The 14,476-nt window shown below is 46.6% G+C and overlaps 1 protein-coding gene across 1 annotated transcript in view; it reads right to left on the bottom strand.

Moving 5' to 3' along the window:
* LOC105697177 overlaps nt 1-14,476 on the bottom strand; it is a 79,382-nt gene that overhangs the window by 2,568 nt on the left and 62,338 nt on the right. The window lies entirely within an intron of this gene.

Below are 14,476 nucleotides of genomic sequence, written 5' to 3' on the forward strand. Positions count from 1 at the left end.
CGTTTTTATATTGACAGCTATATCGAATTATATTGGGTATTGTACCAAATGGCGTACTCCACCTGTCGTTTTCGTACAATAATTATAAAGAAATCGAAGTAAAACTCCAGAAATCCTCTGGATTCATGCCTTCTGGGGCCCTAATTGACTGTGGAGGGACCCCCTGCGCCATCTGTGATTTCCAGGTCAATTAAATTTTCACTCCGAGACCTCGTATTACCATCGTTTTGGCATAGAAGCGCATACAACACTTTTTTTGCCTTTATCCCGTTCAAATGCGAGTTTATCGATTACCAGAGTGTTCTAAATTGTCGTAAAATTATCCTGATCCTTTCGATTCTCATATCAGAGCCTTCGATAATTGTATATTGATCGAAATATCAGAGCTCGACGCCATTTTGGTTCTGGTCTGGACTGAGTTAAAAATTTTTTTTGAAAAATCCAAATGTTGAATGTGTCAGGACAACTCTTAGATGATCAGGAGTGATGTGTCAAAGTTTCGGACAGTTTGGTCTAATACCCCTAAAAAAAAAGTGTTGTATTCGAATCGACTGATTTGAAGGATGTTTCACTTCACCTTAATGTTACTCGTTGCTGGAAGCTTTACACGGTTTCTAGATTTTCAATTGGGAAAGACAAAGCGATTTGTTCGGGGATTCGAGCGATCTGTGTAGTAATGGCAGATGTTGACGTTAGAGATTAAGGGGACGTGAAAGTGACAACTAAGGGGTCAATCGTTCAAATTAAACTTTTCTTTAAACTGAGTATACCGAATCTTTTCAAACTTTACAATGTGACTATAGAGGCTGTAAGGAAGGTTCCGGCACCCATGGAATTTCATAGTTTATCAACAAATTGTTAAAACGTCTATAAACAAGTTTTTTAAAACTTGAAATTTCATGGGTCATCCTTAAAACTTCCATATTCCCGTTTTGAAATTTGAAGCGATCCGGTCCGCTCAATTAGAAGAAATGACATTTCACGAGCGTCATCGTTCTTACTTACATCCTTCATAATCACGTGATAAAGATTCAAATGATTTTGGGCATCTTGCAGTTTGGAGAAAAGATGTATACATTTTTTTCACGTTTTGATGTATACAGCATGACCCTTCCATAACGCCTTAAGAGCTTTAACGATCACGACTTATATAGATCAGCTCGTTAAGTGGGATTGAATTTCCGAAACGGTCGCTCCTGTGGGCACCTATGCAACTGCACGTAGCGGACGTGGGAGATGCACTTGTCGATGCAACTTGTTGCTTAGAACCCCGGATTGGAAAAGACGAAGCAATCCATCCACGGAATCGGGCAATTTGACCATCGATGGGTACCCACTCTCTCTCTTTCTTGAGACCATCGGGCAGTAACCGGAGATATATTAGAGAAAGTACAAATTACTGCCTGTCGACTTAGGGGGAACCGATAAGGCGGACGCGTCGATGATGGAATCCTCCCTCTTCGGGGCTCCCACTTAAACGAGCCTCCTCTCGGCCTTTACCCCGGGCACTTACTCGGATCAATTTAATCGTAGAAACGTTTGTAAAAAAGGCCTTAACTCCTCGTAGGCGATTGCGAGAACTGCCGCGCGAGACTCAACCTTTCCTCCTGCGGTGCAAGGGGAGGGGGAATGGAAAAGAAGAGGTTGAAGAGGACCCAGGCTGGGGCTCCAGGGTCAAGGGCACCCGGCCCCGCAAAGGGCGGGGCGCCGTCGAGACAAAGCCCTTCCTTGAGTCAGCCTCGGCTCTCGCGACCCACCTTGGAGGCCCTCGAAATCGACTTTTTTAGTGCCCGAATTTATCACTAATTCCTTGGTAATTTCCAGGTCGACGAATGGCCCTTCTAGTCCTGATTATTGACTGCAGAAGTTGAGATTAGAATTATCCCATCGACCCTGAAAGACGGTGGCCACCTAAAAGGTCGGCCAGCCAAGTAGACGATAGACACGTAAAGAAGTTACTTTTCTTTTCAGCCTCGGCTCTCGCGATTCATCTTGGAGGGCCAGAAAATAACATTTTTAGTGCCCAGATTTATCATTAATTCCTCGATAATCTCCGGTTTTCGCGATTGTCCATCATATCAACCCTTCCAGTGCCCAAATTCATCACTAATTCCTTGATATAATTTCCAAATCGACGAATGGCCCCTTCAGAGGTTCTATTCTCTAACTCTTAATGACAGATATCGTTATTGTTAGCCCATTGGGATAACATGGGATAACGATAACGATATCTGCCGTTACGAGTTATGGAATCAATGCCCAAATTCATCACTAATTCCTTGGTATAATTTCCAAATCGACGAATGGCCCTTCAGAGGTTCTATTCTCTAACTCTTAATGACAGATATCGTTATTGTTAGCCCATTGGGATAACATGGGATAATGATAGCGATATCTGCCGTTACGAGTTATGGAACAGGCCCCCAGCCTGGATTTTTCACTGCAGAAGTTCAGATGAGAATCTTCTCATCGACCCTGAGAGACGGCGGGCACCTGAAACGTCAATCGGTCGAGTCGGCGATAGACACGTGAGAAAGTCACTTTTCTTCCCACCGAGTCCAATTTCATTTTCGCTTTTAGAAGAGTCGCTTTGAAGGCAACAGGGCGACGCGGTGCGCCTTCGGGACCCCTGCACACCTTTCTCCGAAACAATAAGCCCAGGCCGAGCCGAGCCGAGCCAAGGTACAATGGCGATGCGCATGCATACTTATTATCGCGAGCGAGCTGCCCACTGACGTGACTAGCGACCCTCCCTGTAGGGGCCGGGGCCCCATCAGGGTTCAGGGGAGTCCGATATTTCGATCGACATCCAGCCATCTCTTTATTTTAAGGTAAGCCTAGGTTTGAAGATCAAGAAACTCGGTAGAGTTTCGAGCCAAATACATTGTTGAACAGGAAACTCATACAGACAACTTTATCTACGATGTGTAACGAGATTTTGTCCCATTCAGGTGTCGAATGCAGATCAGATCGGAGACCCGATTCTCGAGTTCATCGATGTTCATTGACACTCTCGTATACGACTTTCAAGCCTTGACCAGTGATGCGACTTCGCAACAGTGGGAAAAAATCGAGGCAGGAAAGGAAGCCTAAATGTCGCGTCATTGGCGACAACGGACGGGGGTTATTCCTGAAAGCCGCTACAAATTTAAGAAAATGATAAACCTTTCTCCTCGAGAAATAGATCCACATTTTTTATTTCCCTTTGCTATTGATCGTGATTATCTACACGAGAATATGGCGCAGAGCGCCAGATAGGATATGCAGGGGGCAGAATTATGATTTGATGTGACGGTATTCAGTTAAAATGGCCCGATTACCGTGTATAGGTTAAACGGCAACGGGTTGTGCCGACTAAACGGCGATTCTGCTCGAGAACGTCGCCAGGTTCCGTTCACACGCCACCTCGAACGGGTTCAAGCCGAGCGAGAAATCATTCTGGAGACCCGGCGCGGCTTATGAGGATCTAATGAAACATTTATGCGGAGAAAGGAGCGCTCGTTGCGGCGGAAAACGAAAAAAAGGAGGACACGATCATCCGTGGGTGCCCGGCGCCTGAAGAACACGGCCCTGCGAGGGGAAGACGGAGCCACGAGGAGGAACAAAGCGACCCACGCTGTGGGCACCGTCATATTCGTATCCATATGTGAACCTAAGGGCACCGGTGGACCAGGACGACGATGGGTATTTCCGTCCCGCTTAAGGCTACGCGCACACCGCGCGACCCGACCTTCGATCGGGACAGGGCCGCCTTAATTGGAGTGCGCGTCCAGTGGAAGAGCATCCTTCGGAGGGACGTCCTTCAGGGAAGGCCGGAATCCTCGTGGGAATAGAGCGGAACATCCGGAACGCGGTCACGCGAAAACGCACCGGCCCTATCGGTTTTCCATCTCGTCGCGAACGATCGGCGCCATTATTCGCTAGGCAAGTATCTATCATTGATTTATCGTCGATATGTGACCGATATGTCCGCGATCCGTCGTCGATATGTCGTTTACTTCCACCTAGATGCATCCCATCGATCAAGAGAATCCATAGAGTGCCCCTTTCCATGGTATCGTTAAGGCGACATGAAAGTTAGACCGGGAGGTTAATCATTTATGACACTTTTCTTTCTCGTGGACGTGTCGAAACGTTTGAAATTCTCCCACGTGGATATAGAGACCCCGGGGAAGGTCTTGACTGTCGTGAGATTTCAATTTTTCATTTAAAAAATAAGAGGTATTTAAACAAAATTCTGGAAAAATGAAGTTTCATGGGTGTCGAGACCTTCCTTGGAGCCTCTAGTTTGCAGAAAAGTTTCGTAAACGATTGACCCCTCACATGCCACTTTTTTATTGCCTTAAATGACTTGAAAACGATCTTTAATAATTTTGGAAAGTGGTCCAGAAAAGGATAGAGTTGGAAAATTCGACCAAAATCCGGCGCAGAGTTTGGCTCTGGTGATTTCTTTCGCGTCCGATTTTCTGTCATTCATGGGAGGAAGCCCCTCGTAAAAGGCGAGTTTACGAGGTACGATCGTCGTCCCGATCGCGGCGACTCTTTCGGCCCTGCGGTTTCGCGAAATCTGTCGTCGCGGCGGGCGATGTCCAGGATGCGATGGGCACGTCGCCTTTCGAAACGGGTGCTTATCGGATTTATACGTGACCCGCAAGGCGAGTGTCCAAAGGACCCACGCGAGCGTGCCACCGGAAGTCGGCAAAGATTTGTAAAGACGTGTATTAAAGTTATAACGGATAACGGGGCACTCCTTCGAGGGGTTGTCTCGAGGCTGGGGAGAGACTTCCGCGGCGGGGAGGCTCGGCGAGGTCGTCGATTCGGCTGCTGTTTTTCCCACGATGTTCGGTACACGGGATCCGTGCTATTCCCGAGTAGAATAGAATAGAAAGTGCGATTTATCGGCGCTCCCCTGGGCGCACGTCTCGCAAGCACCGAGCATGAACGGCGGATAATGCATTCAGAGAAGCGTCCGCAATTTAAAGCGTGCAGTCGGCGCAAGACGTCGCGCCGTTCTCCGGTCGAAAGCTCTAGCAAGGAATTTTCGAAAAAGTTGGAGCAACGATCTTGACGCGTTTTTTCATCACAAAGAGTCTCGAGGACCTTTCTTTAAATCGACAAGAGCAAATGCGACTGCAGGCACGTTCGAAATGTAAAATGTGCGGCCGACGCTCAGGCGTTGCTCCGTTCTCCGCTCAAAAGAGTTCTGGCAAGAAATCTTTAAAATATGAAACCGAAGACCCTAATGCATTCTTTGACGTCCCCCAGTCATGGGAGGTCTCTTAAAATCGGAAAGAGCAAACGCGACCGCTGGCTCGTCCGCGATGTAAAGCGACCGCTCAAAAGCTCCGACACAAAATTCTTTAAGAGTGTAGCTCGACGGGATGAACGATCCCGATACCTTCTTTGATGATTGAGTCCTCAGAGTCCTGCGGGCTTGTCTCCAAATCGGATGGAGCAAACGCGATTGCTGGCACCTCCGAAATCGTCCTTTTGGCTCGACCCGTCTGTTCTCTTTTCCTCAGGGTTCGCGGGCGGGTCCGGGAAAAAGTGGGAGCGCGTGGCGAGCAGATTGCAGGGCCCCTCGCGAGGGACTTTTATGTACGCCTTTCGTATAAAATACGGTGGCAGGTGCAACAATGGGTTCATTACCGAAACTCGGAGGCCGGAGAGACCGAGGCCGACGGATGCGCCGACGGATGCGCCGACGGATGCACCGACGGATGCACCGACGGATGCACCGGCCACGTCAGGGTCACTGCACTCGTCCTCTCTCTCTTTCTGTCTCTCGCTCTTCCTCCCGCGTCGGAGGTTTCCTCTTCGCCCTGGAGAACGGCGCGGCGAGCACACGCACGAAAGCAATAAACCGTACTTTATGCACTGTTACTTTCCTCCTCGGGCTCGCCGCGCTCAGGCCGCTCGCGAAATTTCGAACCGCAGCATCTCCGCAGGAACCTCGCCAGGTCGACCGTGGAAATCGGGCGCTCCAGTCTTCCGAGGGAATGGCTCGTCAACTCGACGATTCCTTCTACACTCGAGGATTGGCTGCTTCGATTTTGATTATCCCCAAATCTTAGATCATCGAAGACGACATATTCCTTTGTATTCCCCGAGGCTCGGACATGTTGCGTTTAAATACCTCCAAATTCAAGCACTCCACGTCTTCCCCGGGAACGAACCGCCAAGGGTGAGTTCCTGGAATAACTCAAACCATTCGTACTTAATTTATCTCGAAATTTGTATCTCTAAAATCCGTCGTCCATTTATCGGGGTTCCATAAAAGTCAAAGACGGCACGTCTTCGTCGAGACCAACCCGCCGACAAGGGTGAATTCCTCGTACATCCCACAACTCGAACCTGCAAGTTTCACTAATCTCGAAACTTAAAATTCCAGAATCCATCGTGACTCCCGGCCATTTTCGGGTGCCCGGGTCACGAACTCGGTCAGGTCACCGACCCAGCCGGATGGGCCGGCGGATGTTATCTCCAGGCGTTAACTGCAGACGAGCCTACGAGAGTGCGGTTAGATTTTTTTTTTCCCGACATCCCGCTGGCTTATCGGTCCCTGACCGAGCATTCAAAGTCGAATATCGAAGGAATCCGAATAGCGATATTTCGGCTCAGTTTCTCTCCCAGCCTCCATTAGGCGCCGATTCGATGCCATCGATGCTCGGCTTCCATATTGAATTATCGGCAGGGTCTCGGAGGAATGCCTGCGCTTATCGGAAATACCTCCATTGCTCCACGCCGTGCCATAGGATTGCACCGATCCGTTGCATTCGACTGTCACTGCGTGCTGCACGCCACTCGATGGCGCAAAGAAAGGGACGACGTCTCGAAACGCGCCGGCAACACTTTCGAGGAACTCATTTCCCGCGCTCGGCCGCTTCTAAGTGGCGATCCGCTGCGGTCTCTCCGCCGCCTCGGGAGGCCGATTCCTCGTTATCCTCGTGATCGGCAAATGATCGGGTAGCCTATTCAATGAGCTCCTCTCGAGGTGCAGCCCTCGGGTGGCTCGGTAGCAAGAACCGAATGTCAATGGTAGATCAGCAGGAGGAGTAAAGTCGAATGGACAGGAGGCAAGAGATGGAGAGAGAAAGAGAAAAACAATGCGCCTATCCGCGGATTCACCGACAATGAAATCGTCCCATTGTTGAAGAATTTTGCAAGGGTCTTAACCCTTTCGCTATTGTATATCCTATACACGTAGTAGAGAGTAAATATTGAACATACGGTGAATGGCGGAATTTTTCTGCGGGTATTATTGATTGTCGTTGATCATTTCTAAGCAGCGTTGTAGATGATGCCAATTACCGAGGCATCGATAGTACTCTACAAGGAAATTTTCCGAGCGCGTACGCTGGGGAAAAAATGTTCATTGGGCTAGAGAAATTTTGTTTTGAACGGTACCGAAGATATATTTTGTTAGCCTAAAGAATAAATTATTTGACTGAAATAGAATCGGATGAATTGGATGCGACGTTTCTTCGGAATTATGACAACTCATTTGAGGCAAATCATTATTTGCATTAAAGTATATATTTCTTTGGTAACATTTAAGGAAATATTTTTATCATTCAATTTTTTTCTCAGAGTATAGGCGCCATTAGCAATGAAACGGTTAAGGGTCCAGTAAAGCTAGATCGATCGTATTGAATTTCGCGACCCAGAAGGGGGAAAGTCGCGGGAAATCTCCAATTGGTATTCGGCTACATTCTTCACGTAATTACTGAAACGTAGATAATCACGCAATTGTTATTCGTTTGGTGGTATGCACTTGGAATATTTACGTGCGATCTTTTCGTTGTGCCGTTGAAATTCAAAATGGCCGACTTGACGTCGCCAGCTCCTTAACGGGGAAGAAATCTTGTAGGCTCGAAAAGTCGGCTGATCGCTTACCTAGGGAAAGTTAAGTGTCCAGGGTCGCGACTCGTAAGGATCCTGCATCGGGTAGGATGCACATTTGGCCAGAGAAATCCTCGAATAATGGACGCCTTAAAAGGAGAGCGTCCGCGTATGCGACTCCTCGTTTACCATATATCCATCGGAGCCATCGAGTCGGCGGGACCGAGAAAAGCCTTTCTTTCGTCCTCGGATATCCAGCAAAGAGAGACGGAGATAAAACGAGAGAGAAAGAGAGAAAAGGAGCGCCCTCCGATGTGCACGTTTCCATTGCGTCACCGTGATTACAAGATCCTCCTCCGGTGCATCGTACCGGTGATTACCCGACTTGCGCATGAGCGAGCAATTCCCTGCTCCTTTCCGCGATTTTTCACCGAGTCCACCGAAAGGAGAGCACCGGTCGTCACCGGCGATCTCTCTTTCTCCCTTCCTCTCTCCCTTTTTCGCGTTCCCTCCCTCCGACTCTTAGGCGTGTTCCAACGCTCGAGGTGCAACACCTCATTACCTAACTCATCCATTTCTAATGGTCACGAAATTAAAGTCGTGACATCGCAGAGAGATCTCAGAGTCTGGGAGAGCGACCGGTTAAATTGATCCAAGTTCAGGAATTTACCATAGATTTTAATACCTTTGACATACCTTACATATGTATATGTATATGACATATTTATAAAACTCCCCAATTGGGTGCACCGAATAGTTTGAAACCTTAACACGAGATCACGGAGGTCCTAATGGAGGTCTTGAAACTCAGGAAATTTTACTTTTCGCAAAAACATTTAATTTTTGCCTCTTGTCCGGGATAAATAAACAATTTCATTCGAAAACGAAATTTCCGCGAGTTTCGACACTTTTATTAGGACCTCCGTGATCACATCGCTGAAGTTGCAAAGTATTCGGTGCACCCTGTTTGGGATAAAGTTTCGTAAATATTTTGACGTTTTGGTATATATGTACGACACTTTCATATCACCTTCAGATCGGCGAGAAAGACATCGTAAATAATTCCTCTTCTTATTCAGTCAGTCTTTTACTTCTCTTTTCAAGGGAGGCTGTCGGAGAGCGTCGACCTCTTGATCGAACCAGGCGCGGCGCTAACCCTTTCCCGGGATGCCTCCCACGTGTCGCTTTCGAGAGGCATCTTCCTTGCACAGAGCCACTTAGGTACGCGTCCGAGTTGCATACCCAAACGAGTACGCCGAGACGCGTAAGTAGTGGTAAGTAGTGCCTAACTAAGCGAGCCAGACGAGTGGCAAGCAAGCGAACAGAGTGGCAAGGCAAGGCAGCCAACCCGACGGCGGCATGTGATCTGGGTCGGCCGATTGCAACAATGCGCTTTGTGTCATGTACCGAGGACTGCGAGGGCACCGTGACACGGTACACGATGCTGCGACATATTGGCTTTCCTTCGCCCACGCGTACCTAGGGATCGCTCGAATTTAAATCCGAGTTACGTCACTTACATCCCTGACACTTTCTACTCGATGAGAAAAATCCCGAGCAAGGAAAACGATTTATCGGCGACCCCACAGAAATTTCCATATATTTCAGTACCGCAAGCTCGAATCGTTAAGACGATATGAAAGGGTCATCCTGTACAGATCAAAACGTGAAAATATTTATACAACCTTTCTCCAAACAGGGTGCAAAACATCAGAACGTGATTATGGAGGCGCTAAGAAAGAAGGCGATGCTCATGAAATTCCATTAGAAAAAAAAAAATGCGTTCTTGGTTCTAGGCCGGGATAAATAAAAAAACTTTTTATTGAATAATGAAATTTCATGACCATCGCGTTCTTCCTTAGGGCCTCCATGATCACGTGCTGAAGTTTCAAATGATTCGGTGAACTCAGTTTGGAGAAAAATGTTATAAATAATGTTTATGTTTTGATATGTAAGCGGCGTCTGATAAGTCAATAGTTCGTGGCATTTTTCTCCGAACTGGGTGTACGGAATCGTTTGATACTTTATAAATTGAATGCGGAGGTCATAAGAAAGGTCCTGACACTCATGAAATTTCAATTTTTAAACAATTTCTTCATAGGTATTCTCAACATTTTGTATGAAAAGAGAATTTTCATGGGGGTCGGGACTTTCCTTATAGCCTCCATATTCACGGTGTAAGGTTTTAAACGTCCAAATTCAAATCTGATTGCGTTTCGTTTCATTATCAGGGCCGAGGACTCCTTCACCAGGGCTTTCCCCACTCGCGGAAGAGATCCCGCGGTTCGTCCTTCGCATCCAGCGAGTCCCAAGGCGCAAAGAATAAGAAGCGACTCTCATTGTGTGTCGAGAGGACAATGCCGGTGCAGCGCAATACACTTCACCTTACGCTGCAGCGAAGGTCGGCCTCGATCAGCCGAGACAATTGCAATTGCGGCGAAAGTTTCCGCATTTCGGAGCTCCCCGAGGTACACCTCGAAGTGCGTGCCACGAAGAGTAAAGGGTTGAAAAAAAAAAAAAAAAAAAAGAACGATGCCGTTAAAGTGACACAAAAGTGGCATTTGAGAGGTCAATCGTACTCGCCACGTACTTGCCAACGTAAATATGGGGTCTTTAAAGAAGGTCCTGACACCTAAGAGATATAAATTTTGATAAAAACTGTTTGAAATGTAAATAAAGCTTTTACATACTCAAAATTTCGTGGGTGTCGGGATCTTTTCCATATTCTCCATAATTACGTTGTTCAGTTTCAAACGATTCGGCACACCGAATTCGAAGAAAAGTTTCACGAAGGAGACCTCTTTGACGCGACTCTCATATTATCTTAAGGCGACACAAAAGTAGTCGTTACGAGGGGTCACGTTTATGACTTTTCTATGAACTGAGTGTACCGAATTGTCCAAAATTTTACCATGTGAATATACAGCCCTTAGGATCCTGACACTCATGACATTTTATTTGCAATTCGTTTATAAACATTTTTTAATTCTTGTAAATTAAATGTTACGGCTGATGGGACCTTTCTGAAGGTTTTCGTGGTCATCTAGTGAGATTTCAGGTAACTCGGTACACCAGGTTTAGGGAAATGTCTCATAAGACGATTGACCCCTCAGATGCCACTTTCGTACCACCTTAATGCCTACAAACTACGGGGGGAAAAAGGAACGGATCGTCCTCGTACGAGTCGAAGCGAGCTCTGTAGATCGCGACATCAAAGGGCGAGAGAGAGCGAGTCGGCCGAGGATCATCGCGGCAGCGCGCCACGCAGCGCAAGGATAAACTGCCCGTTGCACGAAGCCACCGCAAAAACTCGGAAAAATCCAGCGGGGATAAGAAGCGCGCTCAACAAGCCCAGATTAATATGGGGAAGAAAGCGTGCTGTTGGCTGAATCCTGGCGCAGCGAGGGATAGAAACGCGCCCGGCTCCCTCTTGTTCTGGCGCCATGACAAAAAAAAAGAGAGAGAAAGAGAGGAAGAAAATGGTAAAAAAATAACTTGAGGGTAATTATCCCTGACACGAGTTCGCAGCAATGCGACATTTTTCCACGCGAATCTATTCGTGTGGGAAGAAATCCGTTTGAATTAAAGAATAGGACCCTATTCTCGAGTTAATTCGATCAACTTTCGGACGCGGAATTGACAATTTCGTGTACGACTTTCAAATGTTGACCAATGACGCGACTTCGCAACAATGCGAAATTTCTTTTATGCGTATCTACTCGTACGGGGGAAGCAATTCATATGAATTCAAGAATAGGAGACCAGGGACTCTATTTTCGAGTTCATTAGATCAACTTTTCAATGCGGAATTGATAATTTCGTGTAGGACTTTCATACGTTGATCAAAGACGTGACTTCGTAATAGTGCGATATATTTCATGCGTATCCTATTCGTATGGGGAAAGAATCCGGACGAACCCAAGAATCGGATCTCTGGGGTGGTATGAACTTGTTCGCGCTCGTGCCCAACTCGCGGCCATTACTGGTGGAAGTCCGGCGTACTTGTAAGGGTAGCGCTCTCGCTCTCTCCTATGGGTTTTGCTCGAATTGCAGCAAACACGCCGTGGCTTAACCGCGTTTCGCCACGAATGCCGGAGCCCGGCGTCGGCGCAACATTGTGCATCGCTGCACGGAGGCGATTAACTTTATTAGACACGGACTGAAATAGATCGGGGCCTCTTAAGTGTTTCGAGAGGGAATCACCGATCGGAGCCGTTAAACGAACTCGACCTCGAGGTCGAGGGTCGCGACCCGCCCCGACCGGAAGTGCATCTCGCCGGCCGCGGCGTCCTGCGACTCTGGCTTCCTGAAAGCGGATCGATCGATTCAACCGATCAGCAAAGCACTTTCCGCGTCCTGATCCAAATCGGCTGACCTAAATAAATTAATTGATAAATGTGGGTCAGAGGTCGAGCTGGGTTCAACGTGGAACCTGCTCCCCTCGGAACTCCTTGAGAGCAATTTCTTTCTTTGAGAACCAATTGCCTTCGATGTCATGTGACAAACAACATTGTAATTCGGTAACAAGGGAAGTTCGGCCTTAAGAGGTTATACCACTTTGAAATTTTCAAAAAATCCAAAAAATTTTCGCGTTTATGCTTTAAACGCGCTTTTTTGTTAACTGCATTTTAAAAATCGGTAGGCACTCTAGCTCCGCCAATTTTCAATCAATTGCCTTGATTCTTTTTTTTTATTTTATTCGTGATATGTTTATCTAACGAAATACGTATGGTTTTTTCAATGTATTGATATTTGCGTTTTTTATGCAACATTAATTAACGAAATTTAGGGCAAAATACGTATCTTTTCTGTCAAATCGATGCCATTTTGTGAAAAATGTATATTTTTGAAAACGGCTACGTATTTCGATAGCTTTTGGGCTACAGAAACTAATTCTTTTTGGTTCATTGATCTAGCTTAAACCTGGACTGAGTTATCGTGCCCACCGCACGATCATCGATTTTCGCAGCGCTTCGGTAAATCGCCTTTCAAGCCGCCATTTTTGTAAATAAAAAAAATATTTTGTTGTTTAATAGTAGTATAATACCTTACTGTACTTTAAATTGGATAAAAACGTTTTAATTCTTAAAAAAAAAAAATTCTTGAAAAACCGTAATTTTTGGGTGGGTCAAAGTGGTGTAACCCCTTAAAATTCTGATGACGCGTCGGTGATTTCCAAGTTATTTCGAGCATTAAAATCCGTGATTTGATGAGCGAAGAGCCTCTCGATGAAACCCTTTTGGCGCTTTGAGGACTTCTCGATTTTCCACATATCCAGGAAATACCCAAGACCCCATAAACTTGGAATAAAACCCCGGTAATTGCGCTCGCCGGGTGTGAAATCGGCCAAGGCCGGCATGCGCGAGGACTGGATCGCTGGGACCGTTTCGCCGATCCCTATTGGAAGGTGGAATCGATCGTGCAATTAAGTGGTTCAATTGTGATACCGTTACGGTACAGAATGACTATGCTCGTAGGGCTTAAGTGCGTCGGGCACTATTCTCCATTTTTCCGTCGCACCGATGCGAACCGGTTGCGGACCACATTGGGAGTGTCACCACCGGAAGCGAGCTGGAGTACTTGAAAAGGCACCGGCGACGTCAAGTACCATAATCGCTGCACTACCTCGGAATAAGCGGTTCCTTAGTGCAGGGACATCAATTTCTGGAAGATCCACCCCTCTGGCAATCGACGTCGATTTCCTCGATCTTGAAATCTACCTATGGATATATTTAGGGGTCATAGGCGTCGTTTCGACGTCCGTTCTCTTCTGCATGTGTTAAAAATGCCGGACATTGTGACAAACATCACAATTTTCGTACACACGACTTCGAATATTAATCTTAACTTATTATGCCGGATAAACAAGCGATGTCCGTTATCTTCGACGTGCGTGCAATATAATAGTTCATAATGAATACGCTTCTATAATAGATGTTATAAATAAAAGTTACCGGTTTTGATACTCAAGTAGACCTGGCCTTGCATTTCTTTACAAATGTTCAATTCAACTGTACAATGTTTATACACACGAGCAACGTGCGTCGCAACGTGCGTCGAAGACAACGCACGTTGGGAATCCAGTACAGTAAGTTATGATTAATACACTTCTACGATAGACGTTATGGATATAAAATATCGATGCGTGTAAAAAATTACTGGTTTTGACCCTCAAGTGGACCCAGCCTTACACGTCTCTTTTTTAGGGCCCATCGGTCCATATTAAACGGGCACATAACTAACTAGCCACGATTACGGACGCTGATGAAGGATCACCAAGAGCCATACTCGGCTGGTCGGTATCGATGAACCAGTTTTTTCCTGTTATCTCGCGATAACGGAATTTTCTGTATCCGGAGCCATGGCAAGTTACGCCATCGTCGATTGAGTTGGTAAAGAATTTTCGCCGTGACAATCGTCTCGATCGGAGATCTCGAGAAGGATCGCTTGTCGCAGGGGCTCGGCTTTTTATTTAATTATTTATTTATCATTTTGATATTAAAAGTTCCCGGTCATCTGGGAATTTTCTGTATCCAGAGCAATGGCAAGTCGCGCCATCATCGATTGAGTTGGTAAAGAATTTTCGTCGTGACAATCGTCTCGATCGGAGATCTCGACGAGACGTCCTCGAGAA

Source organism: Orussus abietinus, unplaced genomic scaffold (genome assembly GCF_000612105.2).
Source record: "Orussus abietinus isolate OABI.00-Male unplaced genomic scaffold, Oabi_2.0 scaffold295, whole genome shotgun sequence".
Classification (NCBI taxonomy): Eukaryota; Metazoa; Arthropoda; class Insecta; order Hymenoptera; family Orussidae; genus Orussus; species Orussus abietinus.